The following is a 10,675-nucleotide window of genomic DNA, read 5'->3' on the forward strand; positions in this document are numbered from 1 at the left end:
ACTCCAAAGGCAGCAGGAGAGCACCTGGTAATGGTAGAGGGAGCCCAGGGGATGGGAGTGGAAGCCGCACGCCTGCTGCAGGGCGCAATCAAGATCAGTTTTACTGAGGCTCAGACACTCCCTGAGAGTTCCATCATGGCTCGGGGGTAACGAACCTGACTAGTACCCCTGAGAACTCAGGTTGGATCCCTGGCCTTGCTCAGTGGGTTAAGGATCCAGCATTGCCATGAGCTGTGGTGTAGGTCACAGACACAGCTTGAATCCCGCATTGCTGTGGCTGTGGCGTAGGCTGGCAACTACAGGTCTGAGTCATTCCCTAGCCTGGGAACTTCCATATCCCGTGGGTGAGGCCCTAAAAAAGACAAGAAAACCAAAACCAAAACCAAAGCCACTCCCTGGAGAAGTCAGTGGCCAAGTCTGGATGTGAACCTATGCTTTCAAAGCGTATGTTCTTTCTGATGCACTGGGATGGGGGACCCGTGGGCGTCTGGGAACCAGGGGCTGGAAGCATGGGCCTCTCTCATCTCTTTCTGCCATCTCTCTGAGATATGCTGGCCCTGGTTTCATGGACTGGCTTCCTGCAAGGAGAGACCTGGCCCCACACTTCCTTCTGTGTAGACGCCCCCCTGCCACCAAAGAAAAAATATTTAAGTAACGTTTTCTTTACTTAGGAAACAATGAATGAGACAATGAGAACAATGAGAAAAAAATACAGATGAATTTCTCCAGTGTGCTAATGGCTGAAAGAAGCTGCACACAAAAATCCCACTTATCCAAAGTACACAAGAGAAAAAACTAATAATCTCTGGTGACAAAAGCCAGGTTCTCGGTGACCCTTGGGGATGGGGTGGGGATTAGAGACCCATGGCAAGCCCAAAGGGTACTTCTTGGGACAGACATTTAGTTCCTTGCTTCGGGTGCTGGTTACACCGGTGTGTCCAGCTTGGGAAAGTTCATCGAACTGCGTGTTTTGGTTTGGTGTGCCTTTTGGTTCCCTATCATACTTCAGTACAAACTTAAGTTGCAGAAAGGTGAAAAGAAGATAAAGAAGGGCCAAAAGGAGAAAATAAAATCAAGCAGAATCCCACGCACTCAGAAATCACCGTCGTTAAGGTCCAGGTGTGTGTTTTTCCAAATCTTTCCACGTGTGTGTGTTTTCAAAGACCTGTGACGGGGTTCCTGGTTGTGCTGGAGCTGATTCATCTAATCTGGAGCATAGAACGGACTGTTTGCAGTGCTGACGGCAGCCGATACAGAAACGGCAACCCCAATTCAGGCACCCGTGTTCTAGAAGGTGCTAGGAAGGAACAGGTCTGAAAGAGAGCTCAGGCGACCTATGGATTTGAATGTGGAGGATCCGGTGATAAGTTGCCCTTATTTCTTTAAAACGTGGCCCCCCATGTGCACACATTTTAAAGGATGACATGAATTATTCCACAGATGTATTCTGCATCTCAGCTTTCTACGCCGAGTGTAGACGAAATGCAGACTCTGAACGATGCAGGGGGTGAGGGCAGATGGTAAATACGACCTGGCTTCTGACTTCAAGGGGCTTTGGGTCGAGCCCCCTGTGTGACTCGGGGCAAGATACTCCCTTCGTGTGAAGGTCATTTTCGTCATCAGGAAAATGGGGATTCATAAAGTCCCCACCAGGTGGGGTTATTTTGGGGTCACTGAGGTCACATCGTAAAGAATGCGGAGCACAGGCCGGGGCTCCACGAGGCTTTGCGGCACTGAGTAGAGCCTGATGGGTTTTCCAGGGCATCTCCTTCCTCTGTCGTTCCGTCAGGACCGGGGCCTGGTTGATCACCTTCGGGCATCCTTTGGTTTCTCTCCTTAGCTGTTCCTGTCAACAGCGGCTTCAGGTGGGTGGCCAGGGCTCGGCAATGGAGGACGATTTCAAGAAGTGACAAGAGGAGAGCGGCCGTGTCCTCAACCCTGAGTCATCACCCCTCTCCCTGGGCACCTGTTGCAGGAAAGGTGGATTTCCGGGTCCAGGAGGAGCGTTTCTCCAACTTGAATGTAAGCGAGGATCCCTGGGCATCTTGCTAAATGCAGGTGCTGTCTCAGCAGGTCTGGGGGCGGGGGCTTGAAGGACTGTCAGGTGTAAGCGAGGCCAGGGGGAGGGAAGAACAGGGGAGGACAGAGAGGAAGAAGTGCCACCCTGTTTCATGGAGAGCTGGTGGCTTTGCTCACTGCTCTGTGTATACGAAGGCTGCTCTTCCTAAAGCAAGTTGGGATTATGGTTTACTTTCTGCTTCCTTCGTCCGGGATTGCTCTTCCCATCCTGTGAGCATTATAAACTCCTCTTCTGCCTTTAACCTCCCACTCAGGTGTGTTTGCTTGCATGCCCCTTTCTTTAAACAGCGAGCTGTTATCAGTCCTTTATGGGTGTGGCGTTTGCACCGGCTCTCACACGTACTTCTTTGGTCGCTATTATCTCACTATGTTGAAAACATATTCTTGGCCCACCTATCTCCCTTCCGCACCAGGAGCTCTTTGGACACGTGGATGACGTTACCACCCATGGCTGCTCCTGGGTGGAGTGTGCCTGGCATAAAGTGACCTCGGGTTAAACGCTGGCAGCATAGGGTACCACCTCGTTCGTGGTTCCCTGATTAAGAAGCACACCTTCTTTCCTTTCCATTCTCAGATGGAGCCAGTGTTTTTTATTCATTTGCATTTTCATGAAATGGTCATTCACCTTGGCTTGCATCTTCTGGAAATTACTGGCTTGGCAAGAACAGGTAAACACGTTCAGATCGTATCCTCTTTCCCTTCCTGCTGCTGTCACGGATGGTGTTGTGCGGTTTTTCTTGTTTTTCTCCTGCAGACACTAGAGGCGTGCTTTTCCCTCTCCTTCCCTGAGATATGATCAAATGCCCAGCCGAAATGTTCACAGTTTGCAAACAAATTAAAGTTCACATTGGACAGAGGTTCTGGCTGACTGCACCGTTGGGGGCACTGTTATCTGATGATGCTGGCGCCAGCCCATTCCCTAGAGGTCTGGGACTTGCCAACACAGGCCTCCCATCCACGCTCTGTGAGGGATGCAGCTGTGAGTGCTGGAACCTCCTCTGAGAAGCTGGGTCCTCTGCTCTCCTGTCATTGATGGGGAGGCCCTAGTATTTCCTGGGGGCCATTCAGGAAGCAGAGGGTTATACAGGAGCAGATGCAGAAGGAGGCCCATGAGAATTGATGGCTTACCTTGATTCACTTTGCCATCTCAGCTGAGAAGTTTAAAGCTTCCAGTTGGTCCGAGTCATGTCTTGAATTTTTAGAGGATGGAACAATTGCTATCTCAAAGGCGCTCATGAACTTGGTGGACCCCTTTGTGACCAGTCCCATGATCCAGGGAACAGTGTTTCTAGAACAGGGTCTGGGGGGAATAGAGATATTGACTATTTACCCCACAGACTCTGAGTACCCATCCGGTGCCAGATTTTCTGCCAGGCACGGGAGTGGGAATCAAAATAAGACGTTGCGTCCTTAAGCCTAACAGACTGCCACATGCACAACTTCGTGTATTGAATTTGTTGAGTCAATGCAGCCAGTTCATACAGACCAGAAAATCCGTCTGATGGACTGAATTGGTCCATCAATCCAGACTAAATAGAAAAGCTGGTTATATGTGTAGGCAGGGTGGGGCACGGGAAGGAAGGAATGGTTCAAACGGGTTACAAGTGTGGATGGAATGGGAGGGGGATTAAACAAAGTACTAACGTGTTTTATGGGTAGACACAGTGGGAGGGGGATACAACCCAGGCTGCATAAACAACAGAACAGTAGGTATGTTCTTGATGGGGAGATAGGTCCTATGGGAAATTCCTGATCTGATGACATGCTGTGAGTGGAGTGGTGGTCTGACGTCCTTTAGACCGTGATGGATGGTTGACTGCTGGGCATTAGAGGAGTTTGATGGAAGGATTAAGAGTTAACTGCGCTGCCTGATGAACCCTATGGAATATTGTCACATGTCAACATTGTGACCTTGATCCTACTTAAGATGATAATGTCATTGCTATGATGGTCGTCTCCCAGCACTTACTGGTTCTCCAGGTAGCACCTGTGATGCTGCCGCTGCTGACAGCAGCTACCCTTTGTTGAACATGTACCAAGTGTCAGGGGCTTTATGTAGTTCCTTATTGTCTCCCAACAAGCCACGGTGTAGGAGTGATGGCCCGTATTTTACAGGTAAGGATTCTAAGGCTCAGAGAAGTTCATTTCCTTTGCTATATATCTGATGAGTCAGCAACGAAAGGGAGTGGTTAAGAGTGTGTGCCCAAAGTCAAGTGCTGGGATTTGGGTACCTCCTCTGACATTTAAAAGCTTGATTGACCTTGGACGAGCTGTGACACTCCTCTGAGACATAGTGTTCTTGTCTGTAAGTTGTGGTGGTTGTGAAAAATCCAATGTGCCTGTCACATAGTAAGTCATCCAAAAATTTCAGCTGCTGCGGCTGTTCTTTTCCTCTCTTCACCACCTCCTCCTCTTTTTCTTTCTCTTCTTTTAAAACTAGTAGCATAAATAGCAATTACTCTTGGTATTAGTATTGCTATTGACAGCAGAGCTGGGAGTCAAAGGCAGACCTGTCCAGCTGCAAAGCAGCGTGCCTGCTTTGGCACACACTGCCTCCTGGGGACAGGGGGACCGTGGTTGTCAGGTGAGTCTCTATCATTCTTCTTTATTCCCTTTGTTTCTCTTATGGCTGGCCCCAAGCCACCTGCAGTGGTGCCTTGGGAATACATCCACCCAGAGTCCAGGTGGCTCATTTTCTTTCCAGCCAGTGACAGAGGCGGAGGCCACTGTCCAGGTGGAACTGACCTAGAGAGTCTGCTCCCCCATGAAAGGGACATCTCAGTGCCACACTCCCGCCTGGAGCTCTGCCTCCGGCAGCCTCAGCAGTGGCCTTTCCTCCTGTCTGGCTAAAGCCGTGGGGCATGTTTTGAAGCAAGGGAGCAGGAGGCCACAGCCCATCCGTTCAGGGCCTCTGATTAATGCACACTTCCTAGGGGGCCACTGGGCTCCTTGACTGTGTCTGATTCAAGCAGCTACGGCGGACTCACATATAGCCCCAAAGTGTTAGGTGAGGACTTGCTTGGTTTCAGGCAGCAGATGAAACCCACTCTGCTATTGTTCACAGAAGAGGAACATTTACTGGAGGACGTTAGAGGTGTCTCATAAACCCAAGAGTGAAAGTGCAGCCGAGGACCTGGAAGGTGGCATGGAAGCCACACCATGAACACCACACTCTGGCTCTGGTTAGCAGACACGGCTGCTGCATTCCTTCCTGGCTTCCTCTGCTTCCCCCCTTGCAAAACAGTGGCCACCCCAACATCTGTGTTTTTGTGCGCAGGACCAGCCACACGGGACCTTCCTCTCTGACTTTCTTCCAAATCTAATACCAAGGAAGCATCTCTCACTGGCCTCATCTGGGCAGGTCACCACTGACAAGCTTGTATGGAGTTGCATGCAGATATTACGAAAAATCAGGAGTTCCCGCTGTGGCTCAGCAATAATGCACCCAGCTAGCATTCGACCCCTAGCCTGGGAACTTGCATATGCCGTGGAGTGTGGCCCTAAAAACTGCAAAGAAAAAAATTGGGGGGAAAGTTTTAAGTAAAGGAATTAGACAAAATGTGTACCCAGCAGGATTACAACTCTTTTTTTTTTTTTTTTTTTTTTCCTGCTGCACCCATGGCATATGGAAGTTCTCAAGCCAGGGACTAAATCTGAGCCACCGTTGGGACTGATGCCACAGCTGCAGCAACAGTGGATCCTTCACCCATAGCACCAGGCTGGGGGTCAAACCTGTGCCGCCACAGACACGATGCTGTATCAAATCCTTCACCTGGTGTGCCACCACAGGAACTCCCTAAATCCACTTTTGTGTGTGAGTGAAGATTAGAAGATGCCCCAGTGAGGCGTGTTATAATAACTTGTATTCTGGTAGCTGGCTTACTTTGCTGTTATTGCTGTTGTTAATGGTGGTAATTGGCATCTGTGCTGCGCTGTACATAGTTCAGAAGGCAAGGCCACTGTGACTGGAAATTCTTCACCGTTGTAGGCGAGTAAACGGAGGTTTGGAGAAACTGGGGATCCTGCTCATAAGTAAGTAGTAGGGTCCGACGGTAGCTCTCATGATCTTCCAAAGGCGCGACATTGACCTCTCGTGCTGTATTTAAAGCTGACAAGGAGAATTTAAACATCGTTCCTGCATGCAGCAGGAATTGTTCAAGGTTGAAGCCATCGAGAGAGGGGGGGTCCTGAGATCCTGTGTGGTGAAGGGAAGAAGGCATGGAGCTTTCCCAGAGTCAGAACAGCTGGGCTCAGGGCTAACTCAACCCTCTGTGCCAAATCTTGCCTAAGAAATATACAGAAATGGGTTGCTGACCTTGGATAGTCCAGATCCTAAAAATACTGCAGACTTCCCTGGAGTTGCCTGAGTTTCCATTTTTAGAGATGGCTTCATAGAAAGGGAGCCCGCTAGCCCCATGATTCCTGGGACTTGAAATATCAGCTTATCATTTGTAAGGCTCCTGGTCGGAAATGAAAGCTCTGTTTATGGATGTAAACGTGATCTACTTTTTTCAAAAAACAGGGGATACAAGACCAAATATGGATTGACTGAATGAGTGTACCTATGGCCAGTTCACCAAAACATGCTATTGTTTCCCATTCAAGAGCATATATATTACATATTTTCTGAATTTGGAAGAGTAAGGCTATTCCCTCCAAGTCAAAGACATCTTGGGGGGCAGCTGTAAACTATCAAAGACCAAGTGGGGCAGGGGGAGCAGAAAATCTAAGTCTTGGTTGATGGTGATTTTTGCTTTTGAAGAGGCGATCTAGCTCAAAAGCCAGAACGTACCCAGTAGAAGTGGCTTCAAGGAGCTTTGGTGTGGCCCAGCAGGTTAAGGATACTGCAGCGGCTTGGGTTGCTTCAGAGGCACAGGTTTGATCCCTGGCCGGGGATGTTCTGCATGCTGTGGGCGTGGCCAAAAAAAAAAAGTGGCTTTGAGAGGCAGGCACCTGCTGGAGATTTGGACAGGCTCCTGCCCATCCTCTTCTGAGATGGTCCTGCTACTCAGGGATGAAGATTTGGGAGCTCGTAAAGCTAGTGCTGTGTAAATGCATTTCAGCTCTTTTATTGAGCTGGTCTTTCCAGATTCATTCTCACTGATACAGGTGGTTGGGATATGTTTCTCCAGAGATTCTGCAAATAGCTCTCCTTTGGTTCAGGTAAAATTTATAGGCATCTGGACTAAGGGGAGGCACCAGTGAGTCCAGGCTTGTATTTGCCATAGGAAATGCAAACTTTATCAGTGGCTTTGAATGGGTGTGGATCTTTAGTCTGCAGATCCAGGCACCTTTTAATTTTTTTAAGTAAGGGCTAATTTACCATGCTGTTGGGAATCCAAGGGAAACGTGCATGTCTGTGCTCAGGAAGGCAGAGAAGGGTAGACTTAGATGCCCCAAGACCACATCTTCCTCTGTTGGGATTGGCTTTGGCAAGTTCTGTACCGCAGTCTCTGTCTCCAGCAAAGGGTTGCAGTTTCCTCCGGATGCAGAGGTGCAGGCAGGACCACAGCAGAATTCCCTGTGCGGTTGAATGGAAGGATCTCCTGCCGCAGAAGAGCCCATACAGAGCCCTAGCCCTTAAAACAGTGTCACCTGCTCCTAGCAGAGCTCTCCCACTGCCACAGCTCAAATGGGGCTTGAAATTTCTGGCTGGGTCAGGAGGAAGGAAGTGGCTTTACCACTCAGCCATGTATCTGCTGATGAGCTCTGGGTGGGCTGGGGAACTATGGGGGGATGACAGGTTTAGGTATGGGAACCGAATAGCACCTCTGGTACCTTTTATAGCAGTGAGCTAATCTCTACCTCCTCAAAACAGTTTTGGGGGGGGCTATGGAGGGGGCCTCGCAAGAATATGAGCCCCCTGATAACTTCATAAGCGCCAATTCCAAAGGCATGGCCAGTTCAATACAAAGCCGCATTCTTGATTCCTCAAAGACCTCGGACACCTGGCTCAGGTAAAATCCTCACCTGTAAAACCAAAGCGTCAAAGAGATGCTATCATGATTGTCTCCCTCAATAGTGCCTTTCCTTGCTGTTTGGATTCTAACAAGGACTTGTTTCTGTTGGAAACTGTCATGGGGAAACTGTCCCCGGGCAAGTGGGTGTTATGGTACCCAGACCTCACTGGGCTGAAGGATGAGGTTGGCCCGTGGTGAGATGTCTGGTCTCTGAGTCATGGTGCAGAAGGAACGGGGAGCACTCACCGGTGAGCAAGCCTACATGGGCAGGCTGCCTCTGGGTCCAATCAAGAGGGGCTCAAGGGCAGAGTTCCCATCATGGCTCAGCGGAAATGAATCGGACTAGCAACCATGAGGTTGTGGGTTGGATACCTGGCCTCAGTCAGTGGGTTAAGTTTCCAGCTTTGCTGTGTGCTGTGGTGTAGGTCGCAGACCCGGCTTGGATCCCACATTGCTGTGACTGTGGTGTAGACCAGCAGCTGCAGCTCCGATTTGACCCCTAGCCTGGGAATTTCCATATGATGTACATGCGGCCCTAAAAAACAAAAACAAAAACAAAAAAGAGGCTTGGGGGGTGAGGAGCAGATGGCACTGGGGACTAGAGGGAGACCAAATGCAAATTCTTCACTAGCTGGAGGTGGAGAACAGCCAAAGGGGTTCTGAAAACAGCTAAAAAAGTAGCGACACATCAACCAAATGCAATATGTGACCCTTGATTGAGTCCTGGATTTAAAAAAATTCAGCTACGAAGGACATTATTGGGACCACTGAGGAGATTTGAATATGGCTTTATATTAGATGATATTACTGTGTCAATAATAAATATCTTAAGTATGAAATTGAGACTATGAATATATTGTATCTATGCCTAAAATTACAGAGAGTGAGAGGTAAATGTAAAATACTAAAAGAGTTGGGGAATGTGGGTGGAGCTTATGGGGATGTTCATTCTCTCCTATTCTCCAACTTTGAAGCTTTTTTAAATAAAAAGTGTGGGGAAGTGCTCGCCAGCCAAATCCGTGCTGTCATATAGGTTCTCCCTCCTGCAATCTCTCTCTTGCGTGTTTATTCGTCCCCCTTCTTAAGGAGAACTCGCTTCTGCTGTCATTTAAGCTCATTTCCCGTCTGTCCTGCTCTCTCTGGAGACAGAGCCAGCATCCTCCTTGTGAATCAAGGGCACCAGCCGCCTTGCCAATGTGGGGATGTTCCCGAAACTCGGGTCTGGGTGTGTCTTGGGTCACTCTCCTCAGTGCCATGGTAAGGCCCTCCCGGATCTCAGCCGGGGGCAGCACTGCAGATGCTGGAGGAGCATTTTCAGGGTGTGTGTGTGTGTGGGTCTCACTTTCCAGGGCCAGTGAGACCTGCCATGGGGCTCAGCCGTCTGCTGCATGGGTAGGCTTGGCTGTTTGGCTTCAGCCCCACCTCCTGTCCCATCACCACTTGGAGGGTAAACCCCTTGCGCCCGAGGGTCGGCCTCAGCCCTTCCTTTCTGCTCACACCGCCTTGCTTGGCTTGGCCGTGGTGGCCTCCCAGAGTGTGGCTGTGTTGGAACGAAACTTGTCCTGTGTGCTCCTCGATCTTGGCTTGTTGCTGGGGAGTTGTGGGGGCCCAGGTGGAAGCACCTGGGGACCTCTGTGCAGGTGCCTTGTGCATCCTGACAAGAAGTCTCTGGTTCAGGAGAGGACTGAGGCACGGAGGAGGCGAGGGGCTCATCTTATGTCTTAATTTCTTTCTTAATTTTTGGATGAATCTCAACAGAATTATGCTGAGTGAAAAAAGTCAGTGCCCAAGGCTACCTACTGTAAGAATCCCTTTTTATGCAACCTTCTCCCCCCGCCTCCTTGATAAATGTTTCATCATGTACCCATGAGAGAATAAAAGTAGTAAAGGCATATACCACCATAGTACAATTACAGGGAAGTTTGACCCCAGAGAACTCCTGAAAGGACCGTTTGAGGAACACAGCCTCAAGACGGCTAATGTACAACCGCCTTCTTGTTGGGATGAAATTTACAGACATGGAGGACAGATGAGTGGGAGCCAGGGGTTGGGGAGTTTGCTGCTAAAGGACACCAGGAGGAACTCTTGCTGGTGACGGAGATGCTCTGTATCAAGGCGAGTCAGTGTCTATCTCCTGGTAGTGATGCTGTACGGTAATTTTTGGTTTTTGTGGTGGTGGTGGTTTTTGGTCACACCTGCAGCATGTGAAGCTCCCAGGCCAGGGATCAAACTTGCACCATAGCTGTGACCCCAGCCACCGCAATGCCAGATCCTTAACCCCTAGGTGACCAGGGGACTCTGTGTATTGTAGTTTTGAAAAATGCTGCCCTGGGGGAAACCCTAGGTGGAGGGTACGCAGGATCTATGGAATCTCTTACAATGTCACGTGAATCCTCAGTTATCTCAAAATAACATCCTCAGTTAAAAGGAGATATAAGCAAATACGACAAAATATTAACATCTATTCTCTATGGGTCTTAGAAATCGATTCTACTTGTTCTCTCATTTTCATCCTTTTCCGAATGTTGGAAATATCTAGTAAAAATAACTCTCCCCCTCTCCCACGCTGCCCTGGAGTTATCCAGGCAGCCTTCATCCTGTCCTGTGCATCCTTGCTCAAGACCCGCTCCCAGGGG

General features: G+C 49.4%; 1 protein-coding gene across 1 annotated transcript in view; it reads left to right on the plus strand.

The window, feature by feature from the left end:
- The window catches only part of CDYL2 (chromodomain Y like 2), a 286,970-nt gene that overhangs the window by 219,029 nt on the left and 57,266 nt on the right, over positions 1-10,675 (plus strand). The window lies entirely within an intron of this gene.

This window comes from Sus scrofa, chromosome 6 (genome assembly GCF_000003025.6).
Source record: "Sus scrofa isolate TJ Tabasco breed Duroc chromosome 6, Sscrofa11.1, whole genome shotgun sequence".
In the NCBI taxonomy this organism is placed as follows: Eukaryota; Metazoa; Chordata; class Mammalia; order Artiodactyla; family Suidae; genus Sus; species Sus scrofa.